Below are 21,867 nucleotides of genomic sequence, written 5' to 3' on the forward strand. Positions count from 1 at the left end.
TTACTGCTCTTTGTAGAGTATCAGATAGAACATTAACAAGTTACCAAGAGGTCTGAATTTTTGTCTAGGCAAAACATTCAATCTTCCTGAACCTTGGTTTACCTAAAAGATAATGCTTATTTATTTCTCAGGTTTGTTCTGAGAATAAAGGAAATATAACAATATGAGTGCACACTGAAATGTGCAAAATGAAACAAACACATGCATTATAAACACAACAGCCCTTTTAGGTCCTGAAAGGAAACTTGCAGTCTTATGTAGTATGCATAGAGCATGTGGTATACCAATAATATGCATTAAAAATTAAACACTATCAATAACCTAGTATAGATGCTGGACATTATAACATGTATGGTTAGATGAGTTTTTGAACTTGGTCTTTTTTCTTTAATGACTATAGGAAACTAAACTAACTGTAACTGATATTTACACTTCATTAAGGAAAAAATGCTTTATAACATAAATCTGGTTTCTCATTGCAATGATATGATATATACAATTTAAAAAGCAGAATATGAAAAACAAAATAAATGGGTTAATACAGAACAGCTGACATCAAATCTCAATTCATCGATTAATATTTACTACCAATGAATGAACGGCACTGAAGTAGGTCAAGGTCCTAAAGTACTTCTAAATTAAATCGAGTAATAAATAAAACAGTAGAAGCACTAAATATTAGTTTTCCTTTGGCTTTAATAACCTTGACTAAGCTTATAAAAAGTACCACTTAGGGTGACCTTATGGCTCATATATACGCACAGGCCACAGTGGTAGTCAGAACTAGTTCTATAAACGATAACTATGATGGCCTGTTACTCTAAGTTTTTAATTAAGCCGTGTATGTCTTCATTTATAACAGTGTTATATTAAAATGAGCAGAGCATATACAACATAAAACAGTTGCCAACACTAAGGAAGAGACAAAAAGACATTTTAAAACAAAAAAAAAATCCTTATAGACTATTACAGTGAGAAGTCATCTTCACTTTTACTAGATTTGGAGACTACAGATGCTTTGAAGAACATGGTCTTTTCTCAAGTTTCTTAAATTAACTCTCACTTCCCAAATATTCAACTATCTCAACCTTATTAATAAAGCCTCATCATACTCTGATTCATTTAAGCAGAAACTCTTTCCCATGTAGATTACCATGGAATTATTTAATACTGAAAATGGACTCATCTTAATGCAAAATACTACCTCAAGACTGTAGGCCGGTAAATTCCAACACAGTACTACATAAGGCAGCATCAACTGAAAAATTCCACACAGTGGATCAGACTTCTTATCTTATAGTTGTGGAACATCTATTTCAACAAGAAGTAAAATATGTCCCAACTGTAAGAATGAGCTTATGTTTGACAGCTATAGCCATCCAGTTTCAGCTACATAGATTTTTGTTTATAAACGAGGGAGGAAGAATGTTTCTCTTCCTGTTTTATCAGCACATGTAGCTTCATCAGATAAAGCTTCAACAGTGAATATTTGTTCTACAAAGAAAATGTGGGATACCTGGAATAAGCAATAAATGATTTGTCAATGTGCTGACATTTCCAAAATTAAAAGCTGTAAGTGGTATTTTAATATGAAGAGCTATTTCAAATATTTAACTTTGTAGATGGAAAAGGAAAATATTAATTTAAATATTCACTGCTGTTTAAAATATTCCCCTTATTTTCTTTCAATTAAAACTAAAAAGAGGAGGGGAAAGAAAGGCACCAAGAGAGCAAACTAGACAATGGAAATGAGTCACTAAGGAATAAAGAGGTAAGGATGCTTTATCTTCTTTGGCTTATGAATTACCCTTACCTAAAATGGTAAAGGAGATTTGGAATATTGAATTATTACATGTGCCCTGAAATTATGTACATCTAATATGTATCAATAAAAATAAATGGGGCCAGGCGCAGTGGTTTACGCCTGTAATCCCAGTACTTTGGGAGGCCGAGGCGGGCAGATCACTTGAGGTGACGAGTTTGAGACCAGCCTGGCCAACATGGTAAAACCCAGTCTCTACTAAAAATATAAAAAATCAGCCAGGTGTGGTGGCAGGGATCTGTAATCCCAGCTACTCAGGAGGCTGAGGCAGGAGAATTGCTTGAACCCAGGAGGTGGAGGTTGAAGTGAGTCAACATCATGCCACTGCACTCCAGCCTGGGCAACAGAGCGAGACTCTGTCTCAAAAAATAAATAAAATAAAATAAATGTGAAATTGAAAAAAAAGGAAAATGCAGGTATCTAATTCTAAAAATTGAAATAAAATAAAATGGTAGACGATGAGTTTATCCTAGCGCAGATTATTAACTATGATCTAGTATTGTTCTTAGGAGGTCTTATGTTTAAAGAGGCCCATATTTTTCTTTTAAAATTGAAAAATGAAGAAAATACTAAAAATGAAGAAAGGGATATAGGGAGAGCACGAGACAAAGGAGGGAAGAGCACACACACAGAACTTTGGCCCAAAGCACAAAGTACTACAACATAGAGAATGCCCCCAGGAGATCAATCACTGTCACATTATGACATCAGAGATCAAAATTCCCGTTTAGTCTAAAATGACAAAAATTGGACTTAATCAGAAGTAATCAGCTGTAAAATATGCAGATCTGAAAGGTTCTGACTATGCTCCACCATCATTCCCAGTTAGGATATCAAATTGAATTGGGAAGAGTTTAGATGACTTGTATTTGCTAAAATGAGGTCTCAGGATACACAGAGAATGTGAAATGCTCCCTGAAGCAGCTGACTTGATACATACTCTGAGGAAGTACTATTGCCATTCACAGAAAAAAAGCATGTATTTCATAGCAGCTACTTTAAAATCAATGTTTTCACTGCCTCTGATAGTAAGAGAAGTAAAATATTTTTATTTCAAACTCACTCCAAGCTGAAAATTTTTTAAAATGAATCTTCTTATAAATTTGTGTTGGCAAAGTATATGTTACTAACACCTGTGACTGCCTCTTCCCCAAAGCATGTGTCACTTCAGTTGATGTAACAGCTTGTCCTCCTTGGAGGAATTCAATCACCTCATCAATAGTGCTGGTCAAGCAGATGAAAATATTTCTCATGGGGCAATTTCTCTTAGTGCAATAAGATGTTTCTACAACTCTTTAAAATCTGTAAGCATGTGAAATCTGGTGAAACCCTGTTTCTACTAAAAATACAAAAATTAGCTGGGCGTGGTGGCATGCACCTGTAATCCTAACTACTCAGGAGGCTGAGGCAAGAGAATCGCTTGAACCTGGGAGGCAGATGTTGCGGTGAGCCAAGATGGCATCACTGCACTCCAGCCTGGGCGACAGAGTGAGACTCCGCCTCAAAAAAAACAAAACAAAACAAACAATGTCACAGTATTTTAGGTCAAGTCACAGCAAATAATCTGCCCTTTGATCTTTATTATTAATGAAAAACATGTCCTGTAGCTTCTTTTGTTTGGTATCCTTAATTCCAACTTTGAGGAGACACAACTATCTCTTATCACATTTCTTATCTAGACTCAAATTGCTGGATGAAATATAATAAGTCAAATGGTCCTTTAAAGATTATCCTTTCTAAAACTCTTAATTCATAGAGTCCACATGCCTTGAGATGTCAAGGATCACAGTTTAGGGGTAGGAAAATGGTACAGTTGGGTTTATTCTATAAATTCTGTTGTATAATTTTCTTTTCCTCATCTCTGACAGGTTCTCCTAAGTTAACGTACAAAATCAAGTTCCTTCTACACCTCTAAAAAACTGTCCCTCCTCTGTTTCCCTAGCGTTACCAGTGCCTAGCAGTAGCTAAATTTCCACCCCATCAAGCAGCACCTAGGCAGAGGTGCCTAGGTGGGGAGAAGGCCAACTAGCACCACCATATACACGTGTGGGTACAACGTGGTGCTAGTTGGCTCTCTGCCCTCTAATCCCTGTGAGACCCAGCTGGATGCTAAACTTCCACTCCCACACTTGGCAATGCAACGGGTCAACAAAAAGCAGTAACTACCAAATTTCATCCAATATAAAGTTTCCAAGGTTATTTATAAGATTTTTTCTTACAAGAATTCTTTCCACAATCTCTTTCTTCTAGAATTGATTTTTTATCATCAGTATTTCCCTTTAATAGCTTGAATTTTCTTCCAGGTCTGGAGATATTTCATTGATCAGAAGTATTCTTAATGAATTTATCCTCTTATCCACTCAACTCACAATGGCTTTTATTGAAAGCTTTAAAAATTAATTTTAAAAATAATTTCAAACAGGAAAGTTCAAGAATAGTTTTTTCCTCAATTTGAAAGTTGCTGCCATTATGTCCCATCATCCCTAATAACTTGTTCATAATTCCCCTAAAAATATTCTCCCAAATAACCATAATACGACCATCAAAATTGACAAATTAACAATGATACATTACTAGTCTGTGAAGTTTCACCAATTATTCCACTAATGTCTTTTGTAGCAAAGGCATCCAATAGAGTATTACGAGTTGCATTTAATCATCAAGTTTGTCTAGTCTCTTTAAATCTGGAATAGTTCTAACGTTTTTCCTTGACTTTCATAATCTTTATAAATTTGAAGGTTACATGTTGGGTATGTTGTAGAAAGTCTCTCAATTTGGAATTCTCTTTTCTTCAAAATTAGATTTCAGTTATGCATTTTTGAAAGAAGTGTCAAAGAAATGCTGCTGTGTTCCTCACTGCATCCTATCAGCTAGGAATCATGGAATTAAGAAAGATCACTGATTACAATAGTTTGCAAATGGTGATCTTTCCAGTTCCATTATTCCTTTTCTTCTCCCCACTAATTTATTAGATCACTATGGTCTCATGAGTTCCTATTTTATTCAAGGAGCTATGATTTGATAGCATGACTATTTAGTCTGATGCTCAAACTGTTCAAGAATTGGCCAGTGAGTGCCCCTTCAAGGTGGCTTCTGCATCCTTTAGATATAATCCCCTCATTCTTCGAGCTCTACTTTACTTTCAGGTACAGGGAGATGTGTCCAGCACATCTCGTCCTATGCTTTCCCTGTCCCAGCCCTAGAATTAGCCATTGTCCAAGAAACCCTAGCACATACACCTTCCTGGGCCCTGTCTTAAAACTTTTAGACTGAATTTTTCAGGAAGGAAGGCCAGTAGTATGAAAGCCAAAGGGCTAATTTGTTTAGAATGAATAATTGCACTGATTTCTGCTGTAGCTGAAGAGGTCTGTTTTCCCAGTGGTCTCATCTGCCTTGAACAGCAAGGTTGACTACAGGATGTTTGAGGAAGAAAGGAATACTGTTAGTAGGCAGGCTTCCTCCAACAGATAATTGCCAAAGAAAGAAAACCCTTGTTTTTGAGGGGTGGAATATTCTGGTTTCATGTTATTCCCAGGACAGATATCTATTCCTTTTCATTCTTTTTTAAAACAATACACCTTTCATTTTAGAGCAGTTTTAGATGTATAGACAAATTGTGAAGATAATACATAGAGTTCCCATGTGTCCTACACCCAGTTTCTCCAATTATGAACATTTTACACTAGTATGATACCTTTGTCACAATTAATGAAACAATATAAATACATTATTAACTAAAGTCCGTATTTTACTCAGGTATCTTCAGTTTTTCCTTAATGTCCTTTTTCTGTTTCAGGGTCCTATCTAGGGCATCACATTATATTTATTCTCCTTAGGCTAGTCTTGGTTGTGACAGTTTCTTAGGCCTTCCTTGTTTTTGATGAGTGTATTTGTTTGCTGTGGCTGCTATAACAAATTTCCATAAATTTGATGGCTTAAAAAAACAGCAAATTTATTTATTTTATTTATTTTTTTGAGATAGTATCTCCCTCTCTCACCCAGGCTGGAGTGCAGTGGTGCAAGTTTAGCTCACTGCAACCTCCGCCTTCCAGGTTCAAGCGATTCTCCTGCCTCAGCCTCCCGAGTAGCTGAGATTACAGGCACGTGCCACCACGCCCAGTTTATTTTTGTATTTTTTAGTAGAGATGGGGTTTTGCCATGTTGGCCAGGTTGGTCTTGAACTGCTGACTACAGGTGATCAGAAATTTATTTATTTTTATATGATTCTAGAGACAAGAAATAAAAAAATCAAGTAATGAGCAGGGCTGCACTCTCTTAGAAGTCTCTAGGGAAGAATCACTCCTTGACACTTCTTCTAGTGGCTGTACGGATCCCTATGCTTGTGCCTATATCATTCTAATCTCTGCCTGTCTTCACATGGCTTTCTCCTCTGCCTATAACCTTCTGTGTCTTACAAGGACATGCCTCATTGGATTTAGAGCCCCACAGATAATCCAGGATGATCATCATCTCAAAATCCTTAATGTAAAGACATCTGCAGAGGCACTTTTTACAAATAAGATCACATTCACAAGTTCTAGAAGTTAGGATGTGGACATAATCTTTTATGGGAGCGGGGATCATCATTCAACCCATTATGATGACCTTGACAGTTCTGAAGATTACTAGTCATACGTTTTGTAAAATTGTGATTTGATCTCTCATTAGACTAGGACAATGTGTTTTTGGGAGAAAAACCACACAGGTAAAGTGTCATCTTCATCATATCATATCATAACAAATCAAGGATGCATGACATCTCTGTTGATGCTGACCCTGATCATCTGCCTTGAGGTAGAGTTTATCAGGTTTCTCTATTGTAATGTTACCCTTTCTGTACTGCACTCATTGAAGAAAAGTCACTATCAACAGCCTAACATAAGGAGTGGAGAGTTATGCCCCTACTCCCTTGAGGGTGGAATATCTAAGTAAATCATTTGAAATTCTTTTGCAAGGGAGATTTATCTATTCCCTCCCAAGGTCAACATCAACCATTTGTTTATATCAGTAAGGGTTCATAGATATTTACTTTATACATTGGATTATGATCCAACAATACTTTTATTTTGTTGCTCAAACTGTTCCAGCTTTGGTCATTGGAGAACTTTCAGTTGGCTCCTGTGTCCCCCTGACATACTCTATCATTGTGTCTTGTTGTTGTTGTTGTTGTTGTTGTTGTTTTTGAGTCCTTTCTTATTTTCTGTCACTACAGAGGCTCCATAGATCTTGTATATTTCCTATCCCAGGGTTAGAATCAGCCACTTCTCCAAGGAATCCTGATTCCTAACACCAGATAACCCTGACTCCTGACTCCTACTCCTCAAGATCTGAGGACTAGGTATGACAATTGCTACTGGAGTTTCATTGCTTCTACTACACATTGATTTAGTGTACATTGTAAATATGTACCCTAACCTGTGCATATACATATATCTATAAACATTTCCATATGCAACCATCTGTATCTACAAATTAAGCTAAATGAGTTCATATCAATGTATCCAACTTGAATCCATTACCACACGGATCATTTTAGCCTCTCATTGCTTACCTGTAACCAACACTACAACAGTGAAAAACCTGGCTTCTAACAACTGCGACCCATTTTCTTAATTGTTCAATTCCAGTATACATGCATGGTAGTTTCAACATTATTAACCCATACCTTCTTCCCCATGGGACAGAACTTCATCAATAGAGTACCAGGCTTATGGATAGTTCCTTTAGCTTAAAGTAAGTACAGTAAGACTAAACAGTCATACAGATGCCACTCATTTCCAAAGTTACTTAGATTAGCAACTTGTTTCTTCACTCCCTTCAGTGAGATTATTAGATACATTTATAATATATTTAGACTCTTTGCCACATTTTGCATTCCATCCTGGAATCTCTGACCTCCTAAATGAGTTTTCAAAAATTTGTACACGTTAAGATCCACTCTTTCTGCTATAAAGTTCTCTGGGTTTTGACAAATGCCTAGTATCTTATATTCATCACCATAACATCATACTTATCACCCTAAAAAAGTCCTAGTTCTTCACCTATTCAACTTTCTCCTCATCTCCTTGCTCCCGAGTCCCTGGCAACCACTGATATTTTTACCAACTCTCTAATTTTGCCTTTGTTAGAATGTCATATAACTGGACTCACAGTGCATTTTCAGGCTGATCTCTCTAACTTGGCAATGTGCATTTAAGATTCATCCATGTCTTTTCATGATTTCATAGCTCATTTCTTTTTAGTACTGATTAATATTTTGCTATATGAATGTACCACAGTTTACCCATGTACCTACTGAAGGACATATTGGATGCTTCCAGTTTTGGTAATTATAAATAAAGCTGCTATAAATGTTTGTGTACAGGTCTTGTGTGAATAGAAGTTTTCAGATTAGTTGGGTAAATACCTAAGGGCATAACTGCTGATTTGCATGGTATGATCATGTTTAGTTTTGTAAGAAACTGCCTGCTTTCCAAAGTGGCTGTAACATTTTACATTCTCACAAGCAATGAATGAGAGTTCCTGTTATACCACATCCTCGCCAGAATTTGGTCAGTGTTTTGAATTTCAGCCAATTGGTGAGTAGTAGTACCACATTATTATTTTAATTTGCAATTCTCTAACGACATACAACATTGACCATCTTTTTAAGTGCTAATTTTGCCACCTGCTTATTTTCCTTGATGGGGTATCCCTTCAGATCTTCTGCCCATTTTTAAATTGGGTGATTTTCTTATTGTTGAGTTTTAAGAGTTCTTTGTATATTCTGGATTCAAGTGTTATATATGTGTTTTACAAATATTTTCTCCCCATTTATAGCTTGTCTTTCCATTCTCTTAATAGAGTATTTCACAGAAGTTTTAAATTTTAACTAAGTCACAACTTAACATTTTTCTTTCATGTATCATACTGATGTTGTATTTTAAAATTTACCACCAAACTGAGTATCATATATGTTTTCCTCAATAAGTTTCATGTGGCATATTTAGGTCTATGCTCCATTTTGAGTTAATTATTGCATAAATTATAAGGCCTGTGTCTTGGTTCAGTTTTGGGTATGGACATCCAATTGTTCCAGCACCATTTATTGAAAATACCATCTTTTGTTAAAAATCAGTTGACTATATTCGTGTGAATTTATCTTAGACACTCCATCCTGTTCTATTAATCTATGTGTCTATTCTTTCACCAACACAATAGTATCTTGATTACCATGGCCTTATAGTAAGCCTTGAAACCTGGTAGTGTGAGTACTACAACTTTGCCAATTTTCTTCAGTATTCCATTGACTATACTAGGTCTTTGGCTTTCCTTATAAGCTTTAGAATCCGTTTGTTGACATCTATGAAATAGCTTGCTGGGATTTTGATTTGGGACTGTGTCAAGTCTATAGATCAAATGGGAAAGAACTGACATCACAACAATATTATTTCAATCCATGAACACAGAATCTCTCTCCATTTCTTTAGATCTTGTTTGATTAGTGCCTTGTAGTTTTCCACCTATAGATATTTGTATGTATATTTTTTATCAGTGCTTTATAGTTTCTAACCGTAGATCCTATACACATTTTCTTTCTCTCTTTTATTTTTTTTTCTGAGGCGGAGTCTCGCTCTGTCGCCCAGGCTGGAGTGCATTGGTAGCACAATCTTGGTTCATTGCAAGCTCTGCCTCCTGGGTTCACACCATTCTCCTGCCTCAGCCCCCCTAGTAGCTGGGACTACAGGTGCCCGCCACTGTGTCCAGTTAATTTTTTTGTATTTTTAGTAGAGACGGTGTTTCACTGTGTTAGCCAGTATGGTCTCGATCTCCTGACCTCATGATTCGCCCGCCTTGGCCTCCCAAAGTGCTGGGATTACAGGCGTGAGCCACCGTGCCCAGCCGATCCTATATACATTTTCTTAGATTTATACCTAAATATTTCATCTTTGGGAGTGCTACTGTAAATGGTACTTCCTGAGACTAAAAAGTTTTAGAACAACTTTCATATACAAATCACCTAGCCTACTTGGACTTGAGGTTTCCTATCTGTACAATGTGGATCATTCCTGCACGCACTACTGTAAAGGGCACAAAGATGAAGTGCAGCCTGGGCAACAGAGTGAGACCTCATCTCTACAAAAGGTAAACAAAATTAGTCAGGCATCTTTGTGTGTGCCTGTGGTCCCAGCTTTTCGGGAGGCTGAGGTGGGAGGATCTCTTGAGCCCAGGAGGTCGAGGCTATAGTGAGCTGAGATTGCACCACTGCACTCTAGCCTGGACAACAGAGCAAGACCCTGTTTCAAAAAAAAAAAAAAAGAGAGAGGAAGGAAGGAAGAAAGGAAGGAAGGAAGGAAGGAAATAGCAATATATGGAAAAATTAGAAATAAATTAGAAATCACTAAACAAATATAATGGCCATTAAATCCACTGTCCTCCATATAACAACAAGGAAACAAAAGACCAGAGAAATTAAGTCGCTTGATAAAATTTTATTAGGGGCATGGAACAATTGAAAGTCCACACAGCAGCTAAAGGATATTAAGGGAATAAAATTGGCCAGAGGGGAAGGTCTATAAAGAGGGGTAGAAAGGTATTTAGAGAACCAGAGCTCAGATTGAATTACATATGTAATGAGGAGCCACTAAAAGTTCCTGACCAGGGCAAAAGAAGAGATAATTACGATGGAGTTTTTTGGAAATTAATCTGACTGGTGGATAGGGTGGAATAAAATAGAGAATGAGTAGGACACAGGGAGGGCGTGCTATGGTTATCTCTCATTATCTGTCGGGGATTGGTTCCAGGACCCCTGTGAACACTAAAATCTGCAGATGATCAAGCCCCTTATATAAAATGCCATAGTATTTTATATAACTTGTGCACATCTTCTCGTATACTTTAAATCATCTCTGGATTACTTGCTATGTAAATAGTTGTGATACTGTATTTCTATTTGTGTTATTTTTATTACTGTACTGCTATTTTTTATTTTCAAACTTTTTAATCTGTGGTTTGTTGAATCCACAGATATGAAACCCACAGACATGTAGGGCTGACTATTAGGTTAGCGTAGAACCCATTGTGGTTTTTGCCATTACTTTTAATAATAGATTAGGGTCTCGGCAAGAATTTCAGAACATGAAAGGTACTTAGACATATAACACCATGATTTTATATACGCTGTAGGTTATTCTTACTAGAAAAGATTAGTACATATGGCACCACCCATTTTGCTCTCCTTGTAATGGCAGTTAACATGCATTTTTGCTTAGTTATGTCTCTTTTTGGTCCTGAATTTTTAAAAGTATATTAAGAAAGATGATGGAGGAAGAGAAACTAGTCAGGAAGAGTTTAAAGGACTAAGAGTCAGGAAGAGTTTAAAGGACTAAGACTTTAAAGGACTCAGTAAGACTTTAAACAATTCAAGTTCTAAACTCTCCTTTGGACATAACTATGGAAATTCTGAGAACACTTTTGTCCTTTCACTCTTATAACACTTCCATTGTTTTTCAGAAATTATTTGGTTCACCTGCATACACTATTTCCTGGATAAGGCAACTAGAAAAAGGCTCATAGTAGACGCAGGAGACTTTCCTATGCCATTCAGAATTAAAGTGTATTTCTAGTTCCAGAGAAAGAATAGTTATAACCATTTAAAATCCCAGGAAATAGCTGTGTGATAAAATTTGGCATTTACATTTTGAACTGCCTAATCATTCCTTTTATAGACTGGCTGAAGGTTTTGTCTCTGGCATTTTCTTATGTCTCAGCTGCTTTCCTCTGTCATCCAGGGCTCAGTTTCAAGGTTGAAATACATTATGATAATCACAGTCAACCAAAGGCATCCCAATTCCAAACTCTCCATAACTTCATGCTTTTCCCATCAATTTTACTTCAGTTAAAAGGCCAGTTAAAAGAAGAATGTATGAATAAATCTGAGCTTACAAGTGCTATTGCCAACATTACCTCACAGAATAAGGCTTTTTATTAAATTTGCTGTCTTTCCACTATATTATACATTAGAAAGATGGCATGTACATAAACATCTTTTGAAATTAAGTGACTGCTCTTTAGAAAGTTGAACCTTCTGAATTAAAGGTTCCATATATTTTACCTAAATAAATTATTGCCCATAAGACTATGTCAGATATTTCTATTGCTTCATATTTCTTCAATCACTTCTCTCTTAAAGCCAATGAAGAAAAATAGCAAATGGAAACATAAATTATTTTTATTATTAAACCATAAGTAACTTCATGCATTTTTCAACTAGAGATTCAGGACAGAAACCATGACTAATAGCCAAGCCAAGTCCCAGGTCTGATGCTTACCGTATCTAACATTAAGCGTATGACAGCTTATTTGGACCTTAGCTTCTTTATGTGTAAAATGAGGGGACTGGACACAATGTTTGGTTAAACTGCCTTAAGTAAGCATCAACAACTGAAGCTTTTAAACTTCTAATGCTGACATTTCCACAAAGAACATAGAGTCCTTTTGAAAACATTACCAGAATAAAAGATCTACAGAGTGACAGTAGATAACAAAGGAAAGAGAAGTGTAATCAATCAAAAGATATAAACATTTGGGTTAATAAAATATTAGAATCATCACAAAAGCCTTCCCTTAGCTTCCTCACTAACCAGCTTTCCTTTGCCTTCTCTCAACAGTCAGTTTATTTATAAAACCTCTCCTCTTCAGGAGGTCTTATGCTAACTACCTCCTCTAGGTTTCCACTGTACACAATTTCCTCTCTATCAGGGCATTTCAACAAGACTACAAACTCGTTCCTTATTTGTGCTTGTAAGCTGGATCATATTCAGAAAACTGGATTATGCATTTGAGCTTTTGCATGTACTTCCCCCTCTCAACAGAAGGGATACAATTTGGAAAGGGTCTGGCAAATAGTCCAAGTACTAGAAAAGAGAACCTTGCTCTCTTTGATTCTGTTCTCAAATTTTGAGTGTATAGGCTAGGGTATTTACCTGGTAAACTCTGAGGAGGAAGACTGAGTGGGAAGGAGTCAATAAGACCTCTTCAACAACTCAAGTTTAAATCTTCCTTTAGACTTAACTATGGAAACTCTGAGGATACTTTTGTCCTTTATTTAGTTACAGTCTTCGTAATACTTAGTGTTAGGAATATACTAGCTGCTTATTAAATGTTGAAAACAGAACAAATAAAAGGTTAAAAATTTAAGAATTAACATGGCACAATTGAGCTTTTCAGGTATACTAATAGATATTCAACAGAAAAAATATTTTAAAGGCTATTTTAATACAAGCTTTCATCTAATAAACAGTTTGAAGTACTAGAAAGAGCATAGGCATTATCAGACACATCTGTGTGACTTCATCTCTCTGAGCTTCCATGTTCTCATTTGTAAAACTGGAACCAACTTAGTTTACAGAGTTGCTATAAAGATTTAAGCTGATGGATGGAAAGTATCTATTTGTCCATGCCCACGTAGGCGTTTGAAATATATATGGCAATATTATGTGACTTATTCCTCCCTATAACTTCAGGCTTAATAGAGATAAAACCTTATCCTCCATGCTTTACTTTCAACATACCCCTCATTGTATTTAAGTCCCTTCTGATCACATTCCAGTTAATAAATTTCAGTTACGTATGCTTCTCCAAAATGTCAGCTTCATTACAAGTTCTATTAGGAGGAAAGCTTTCCATACTTTAACAGTAGAGAAAAATCAGTTTTGATATTTCACTGCTTTTCTGAAGTCCTAGAACAGTAATAATATTTATGACACTGAGCACTGAGGTTTACGAAGCAGTAAATAGCTTTTGTGGCTGATTAAGCATCTCTGTTTCACTTCACATACTCTGGTACCATAGGCATTACCCCTTAATTAAATGCTTGCTTATGTTGCACAAAGACCTTTCTTGGTCCTGCACCTTTCAACAAATGTTACAATGAGGGAGAAGAAAAAACAAGCTAAACTACTGAGATGCTGTGGATACTAAAACTTCTGCTCAAAGCTGGGTCAACAAGATGACATCATGCAAAAATTTTACTGTATACAATACAAAATCAAAGCCAAAAAAAAAAATCCAGAAAAAGCTATACATTGGAAAGATTCCATTTGAAATGTCTGCATTTCAGGAGTAGGAGTAAAACCACACATACCAGGTAAAAGGAGAATATTCCTTTTCCAATGTTCGCTGCAAATAAAATAATTAGTATAAAGTCATTTTATAATTTTCTTTGATATTAATACTTTAGCACCTGAGTGGCAAAAGATCAGAAAGAAACAAGTTTGTGTCATTACCAAAGATGAATATGTCTTTTCTCATTTATGGAGGTTTTTATCCCAGAGTAAGATAAAGGAAAAGTTAAAAGAGAAACCTTAGACACCCCTGACAAATTATGCTTAGGACTTTGAAGTTCACAGAAAGTTCGGCTGCCACCACTGCTTTTGACTCTCCTCATTGAAGCAGCAAGTAGTAAATCTGTATTCTGTACAGATAGAAGGAATGACATATAAGGCTGCCACAAGTTTTATAATTAATGGCAGATTGTGTATTTTCCAGCAACGGAAAAAAAAAGAAAACAACACCTTCACAGCATCCAGAAAATCAACAATCTACATGTGGTGGTTGAAAATGTTGAATACATTGCATTTATAAAATAAAACAGCTGATGACAGATTGAAAGTGATAGTAATATGCAAATGTAATGGTGTAAGAAAGTGAAGGAAGCGGTCACACATTACATAAATCATCACCTATTCCAGTTTCCTTCAACTATCCTCTGTCCCCACCCTTTATTTAATCCACCAAAAATGCCTAAATAGCTTTTTAGATCTGTGAGCTAAACACCAAGTAGTATTTCATAGTCTCACAACTAATTTGCCATTGCATATTTTCTATTTGCCATGAAAAACTATTAACTTGTTTTATATACAATCACCTTTATTATTTATACTAATGGAAAAGGACATAGTGGTGAGTAATCCAAAACATTCAAACAATCAAAACTTTAAATATTCAAACAGGACAATAAAAGAACATATGAGGAACTGTGGCTATTCTTCCTGGAGAAAAACTATTTAGGGAGAACATGGTAGCTGTCTTCTCATACCTAAGTTGTCATTTCACAAACAGTGCTAAGAACCCACACTAGTGGACTAAATTTGTAAGGAGACAGGTTTCTGCTCACTACATGGAAAGCAGACAATCTCTTATGTATGGGTGGTAGAGAACATTCAGAAACCAACTGACATTGAATAGAGGTGGCTGGACTAAAACTCAGTAACTCTAAAGCCTCTTTGAACGCTTGAGCCTACGACTTTGTGATATATGTTTAAACTTATGGCCAAATCTGGATGTTTTTCAGGAGTTCATGAAATCATACAAAAGTTCGAACTAATAGCTTTAAGTCTGGGGTCCCTGAGTCACTCCTTTTACAAGTCTCTTATGTTCCTAGCTTGGTCATAGCACTGTTTAAGCAGAACTTAAATTACTCAGAACTTTTCTGAACAAAGTAAACAACAGCTTTCTCTGCAGGTTTCATATCAAAGCACAAAAAATAAACCACAACTAAAAACCGGAGAACAAATGGCTTGGATCGTAAAAAAGGTTTTGGTGCAAAGGAACCTAGGGTGCCAACAAGAGCCACATTTAAGTAGTTTGGACCCTGAAGTCCAAACGGGACAGGAGTAGAATGAGATGAGTGAAATGACCAGTTGTATACAACTGAAGGTTTCTAGAATGGCACATGCAGGAAAGCTACTTTTAGATGGGAGCTACAACCATTGTTGAAAATTAAATGCAACTATGTGTTTGTCAGCTTGCTCAACTATATAAGTTTATGCAAAAGACATGGAAAGTAAAACATATCACAAAGGAATCTGACCTAGACCTGGCTTGCGGATAGCCTGAAGAAATGTTGAGATCTGAAGGATGAAATCTAACTGATAAATGTTTCGGCCAGGGGAATGCCACGTGCAAAGGTTCTGAGATGAGAGGGAGCATGTTATGTTTAAAGAACTAAACAAACAAACAAAAATTCAATGAGGCTTGAGAAGTAGGTAGGTAGGAAAAAACCTATGCAGGACATTTTAGGTATTAGTTTGCAGCCTAAGATCATTAGGAAACCAGAGAACATTTTTTAAACACAGGACCATAATTATCAGATCTGTAGTTTGAAAAATCACTGGATACTGGTTAAAGAATAGATTTTACAAGTTATCAAAGTAGGTGCAGACAGACTATTTAAATAGGTTATTATGATGGCAGCCTAGAACAAAGTGGTGGTAATGAAGACGGAAGTAGATGAAGTCAAGAGGCATCTCCAGTATGAAAACTGCCATAGTTACTATGCAATAACAGAGGCTGGGTACAGGAATTCTTGACAGGGATAGGTTGAGAATCCAGAAGTTTTCTGAATGACCAGCTCTAAGTCTTAATTAAGGCCTAAGAGGCATTGGGAGTAATAAGAATTTCAGGGTTGAAGGAATGTCTGGAAATAAATGAGGACATAGAAAACTAAAGGCAGGCCAGGTGCAGTGGCTCACACCTGTAATTCCAACGCTTTGCGAGTCAGAGGCAGGCGGATCACTTGAGGTAAGGAGTTCGAAGTCTAGCCTGGACAACATGGTGAAACCCTGTCTCTACTAAAAATACAAAAATTAGGCATGCTGGCAGGTACCTGTAATCCTAGCTACTCAGGAGGCTGAGGCAGGAGAATTGCTTGAACCCAAGAGGCGGAGGTTGCAGCAAGCTGAGATTGCACCACTGCACTCTAGCCTGGGAAATAGAGCAAGATTCCAATTCCAAAAAAAAAAAAAAAAAGAAAAAGAAAAGAAAAGAAAAAGAAAACTAAAGGCAGAAGTTGTTAAATGTTTGGAATGAGATAAGGTGTGTGTCTGGTGGGGGGACTGTGTAATAGGGATAATGCCATAAGGTGGAGGTAGATAGCCAGGCAGGTTCAGATCCTGAAGGGCTTTCACAAGAGAAAAAATTTGAACTTTACGCTAAAGACTATGCAGAGCCAATATACAATTTTACTGAAGAGAGAAACAAGATTTTAAAGTGCCTTTAGAAAGACTGTCTAGTCAGTAGTGTGGAGAAGGATGAATACTAGGAATAGTGTTACTAGGTATACAGAGTTGTATGAACAGTGTGAGAGAAATTTATGATGGTCATAATTAATGCAGGAGTAAGGGAAATAAAGAAAATGGGACCAAAAAATTTTTACAAGCTAGGAAAAACAGGGCGAGCGGAGTTAGGAGAAAATAAAGGGACTAGTACTACTCCTGGGTTTCTGTTCTGAAACTAGGTAAATAGTGAAACCTTTTGCTGATACAGAGAACACAATAAGAGAAATATATTACAGTAACAGATGACAGGTAACTATGACCAACTAAGTGACACATATTACTATATTCCATTTTTAATTATAGTTACTCATGTAATTATCCTATTCTGTACATCATTTTTAAACCTGGGTTCAGAGAGTACGGAGCCAATACTGACTGGTAAGAGTTTCTTTCTTTGTGTTCCAAAGACTTACACATAGGTCTTCAACAAGTATTTTATAAATAAACGAATAACAATTCTGCCAACCAAATAAATAACTGAATTGGCTAAGACTATGTGTGGGGCTACAATTACAGAAAAACCAGGTAAAAACAATTTAAACACACAGGATTTTATTTTAGGCAATCAGCAGTCTGGGGCTGGGCAGACCAGGAATGGTTCGACTGCAGGTCATCAATGACATCACAAAACAAGGGTCCTTCTATCCATCTGCTGTGCATTCCCTCGAATTTGTTTTCATACTCATGATGAACCTCCAGGCATCATTTCCATATTCCTGGTGGGAAGAAGGCTGAAGGCCTAAAAATATCTCCCATAAGGTTTTGATTTTTGATTACGGAAAGAAAGCTCTTCCCAGTGGACTTGTACTTACATGTCCCTGGCCAGCACTGTGTCACAGGGCCAACCCTAGCTGAAAGATGTCTAAAGGGAGAAGGAAGGGAAAGACAAGGTAGTTAGAAATGGATATTTAATGAGCCAAAATACATTTAACATGACAGAATTTCTATTTGGCTTATCAGAAGTCTTTTAAAATAAATGGAAAAACCAGAAGTAGGACAAGAATATTAAGCAAAAACAAAATAATATCTAGATTTTGGTTTCTTACCCTATTCTCTAATAAAAGGAAGGCTCTTTGGCAAAAATGGCTATTTCTAGGGCTATCGCAGGAGATACACAAGATAAATCTGGGGCATTTTGTATTGTCAGAAAATTTTTTAAATGCTTAAATACACGCACAAAATCTTGTTGATATGGGTATGTCAAAGGGGCGCAGGAGGCAACTGAAAGAACTTCCAATGGTTAAAGCTGAAACAATATGAGCAATAAAATAAAGTAGTACTGTATTAAAATCCAAAGTATAAAATGAGTCTTCAAGTTCATACCAATATAAATAATTGAGTAAGTAAATAAATGAGGAAGAATAAACAAATCTCCTAGGCAGAATAATCAAATACTTTATTCACTTCCTCTAGGGAAGTGCAGCCTAACATAGGCTGTGCATAAAGACTTCCTTTTATTTTATTTATTTTTTGTATATTTTGAGACGGCGTTTCACTCTTGTTGCCCAGGCTGGAGTGCAATGGGGCGAGCTCGGCTCACCGCAACCTCTACCTCCCGGGTTCAAGCAATTCTCCTGCCTCAGCCTCCCGAGTAGCTGGGATTATAGGCATGCGCCACCACGCCCGGCTAATGTTGTATTTTTTCTTTCTTTCTTTTTTTTTTTTTTTTAGTACAGACGGGATTTCTCCATGTTGGTCAGGCTGGTCTCGAACTCCTGACCTCAGATTATCTGCCCACCTCGGCCTCCCAAAGTGCTGGGATAACAGGTGTGAGCCACTGTGCCTGGCCAAGACTTCCTTTTAAAGAGTAGTATATGGAAAAGGGGAAAAGAGTAACTTTACAATGGAGAAACCTGGCAAACACTACCTCAGCCAGTGATCAAGGTTAACATCAACAGTGATAAGTCATGCTGACAGTATATACCCTTGATATGATCTGATGAGAATGGTACTTTATTTCTGTGGTCTTCCTTTCAAAAACACATATGAAAAAAATAAAAAATAAAAATCAACAACAACAACAACAACTATATATATATGTACAGGAAAAAACCCATGAGGCTAATCATGAGAAAAACATTGGACAAATCCCAAAAGAGGGCCATTCTACAATATCCCTCACCAGTACTCCTCCAAATTGTCAAGAACATACAAAATAAAGAATATCACAGACAAGAGAAGAAGAAGAAGACCTGAAAACTAAATGTAAGTGTGGTATCCTGAATGAGATCCTGGAACAAAAAAATGATATAGGTAAAAACTAAGGAAATTTGAATAAACTATGAACTTGAGCTAATAATAATGTATCAATATTGGTTTATTCATTGTAACAAATACACCATAAAATGTAAATAAAAGGGGAAGCTATATGATAGGATATGTGTGTATTGGGGGGAGGGCATATGGAAACTCTTGTACCATCTTCTCAATTTTTCTGTAAATCTAAACTGCTCTTAAAAACCCTGTTTAAAAAAATCCAATCGCTAACTGTAATGCTACCACAGTATTAACACTGTGAGATATATTTTATCAGTTTTGTTTTTCTTTATGTGCATGTGTATTTACATACCCAACAGGTTTAGTTTTTCTATTTTAGTCAAATGATAAACACATGTTCACCATAGAAAAATTAGAAAATAGAGACTTTTAAAACTTCTGTAATGCCATCACCCACAAATAAATATGATTGCCATTTTGACAAACAGCCTTCTATTTATCTATGTACTATTCCTTCATCACCCATTTCCTAATTCTTACGTAAACATACTTCAATTTTATCACAAAGTTATTTTCTCTGGAAAATTCTCTCTGGTTCCCAAAGCAGGTTAAGTCTCTCTAATAGGCACTTAACATAGCTACCTGTACTGCTCTTTCCTAGTGCTTATAACATTTGTAATCAAATGGTCAATTGAGAAATTAATCGTTATTAATGCCTGTCTTCCCACAAAAATGTAAGCTTCATATATTATTCATCGTAGTTTCCCCACCATGGTGCCTTAAACGCAGCAAGTATTCAATGAATAATAGCTGACTAAATGCATGAATACTACATGTACACAGTGAAGTAACAATATAGCTATTGAAACTAAATGTATACCTATGGAAAAATGTTTAGGATAGCTTAGTGAAAAATAAGATGTGGCCGGGAGCAGTGGCTCACACATGTAATCCCAGCACTTTGGGAGGCTGAGGCAGGCAGATAACCTGAGGCCGGGAGTTCGAGACCTGCCTGGCCGACATGGTGAAACCCCGTCTCTACTAAAAAATACAAAAATTAGCTGGGAGCGGTGGCATGCGCCTGTAGTCCCAGCTACCTAGGAGGCTGAGGCAGGAAAATTGCTTGAACCTGGGAGGTGGAGGTTGCAGTGAACTGAGATGGCACCACTGCACTCTAGCCTGGGCAACAGAGCAAGACTCTGTCTTAAATAAATAAATAAGATGCAAAACAATATGCACAGCAAATTCTCATTTTCTATTTCAATAATAACAAAAGCTTACTATGTGCATAGAAAACAAATACAACAAAGAGTTCAAAATCGTTAGCCTGGGTGGGGAATTTCAGTAAGTTATTTCCTAGTGTACATATCCGTCATGTTTCAATGTTTAGTAAGTATGCATTATTTTTATGAACAGAAAAACAAAGATAAAATATGCCTTCATTATGGAAAAATTAGAAAATAAAGGTAAATTCTTTTTTAAAAAACTAAACAACCTATTGTTATCAATCTCATTATACCAGACACAATCACAATGAATACTTCGGTATATTTCCTTTTCATTTGTACCTTGTACATTTATTTTTGTTTGACATGCTATAGGTAAATTTATATTTTGACTTTTATGTCTCATTTCATCCTGACAACTACCTTATCAGGGAGACAACCCTTGGCCACATTAGCAGCAGCACAAATGAATTGAATCATGAGTATGTGTTCCCAGAGCTGGTTAAAAACAGACAGAAGAATGGGGTCTCCTGACTCTCAGTCTTCCACTCCTCGTTAACCCTCACAGTTCAGCAACAAATTATCAAAGCTGAGATATCCTATGCACTGTAAAATGACTGAATTCAAATTGAACAGCTCTACAAGTTTAATCACTTTTATAATATTTCAAATGTTCATATAGTTAGGCAAATGTTTACTGAAGTCTTAGAAGGAAAGATATCTGTAATTATTAAAAAGAACACCAACCAGCGTAACTACTGATATACGTAACAATTTGGATAGATCTCAAGGGAATCATGTTGGGTGTAAAAAGCCAATCTAAAAGGCTATATACAAATACTGTATGATTCCATTTAAATAGCATTCTCAAAATGATGACATTTCAGAAATGGAGAGCAGATTAATGGTTGCCAGGGACCAGGAATTGGCAGGCGGAGGGAAGACTGACGGTAACTATAAAGGGGTTGCATAAGGGAGATCTTTGTAGGTATGGAACAGTTCTGTATCTTGACTATTTTGATAGACAAATCTACACAGGTAACAAAATTGCATGCATGCATGCATACACACACACAAATGTATATAAACTAGTGAAATCTGAATAAGGTTTATGGATTATACCATTGTCAATTTTATGGTTTTGCTATTATAATATTGGTTTGCAAGATGTTATGATTGGGGGTAACTGGTGAAGAGTAGACAGGAGATCTCTGTATTATATTGGCAACTTCCTGTGAATATTTAACTTAAAAGTTTTCAAATGGGCAAAAAGGATAAATGACACAAAATCTCATAATTAACCCTTGCCAGAAACCCCTTACATTAGGGTTTCATAAATGTTTGATACACACAGTAATAAATGCATGGGAAGAAAAATTATACTACAGGGGAGAATTTCTAACATAGCTGTCCAACGACAGAGTGGGATCTCAGGCAGGCAGTGAACTTCTCACTGGAGGTATGTGAACAGAGAGAATGATTTTCTGAAGAGGGATATGGTAAG

The 21,867-nt window shown here is 36.4% G+C and overlaps 1 protein-coding gene across 8 annotated transcripts in view; it reads right to left on the reverse strand.

Moving 5' to 3' along the window:
* Positions 1-21,867, reverse strand: part of PEAK1 (pseudopodium enriched atypical kinase 1) — a 302,147-nt gene that overhangs the window by 172,558 nt on the left and 107,722 nt on the right. The window contains exon 4 of one of the 8 annotated variants that reach the window (XM_073012355.1): positions 17,733-17,782. The exons of the other annotated variants lie outside the window; for them this stretch is intronic. The gene's annotated coding sequence lies outside the window, so the exon portion shown is untranslated. The remainder of the gene's footprint in view (positions 1-17,732; positions 17,783-21,867) is intronic. 8 annotated transcript variants of the gene reach the window in all.

This window comes from Chlorocebus sabaeus, chromosome 26 (assembly GCF_047675955.1).
Source record: "Chlorocebus sabaeus isolate Y175 chromosome 26, mChlSab1.0.hap1, whole genome shotgun sequence".
Classification (NCBI taxonomy): Eukaryota; Metazoa; Chordata; class Mammalia; order Primates; family Cercopithecidae; genus Chlorocebus; species Chlorocebus sabaeus.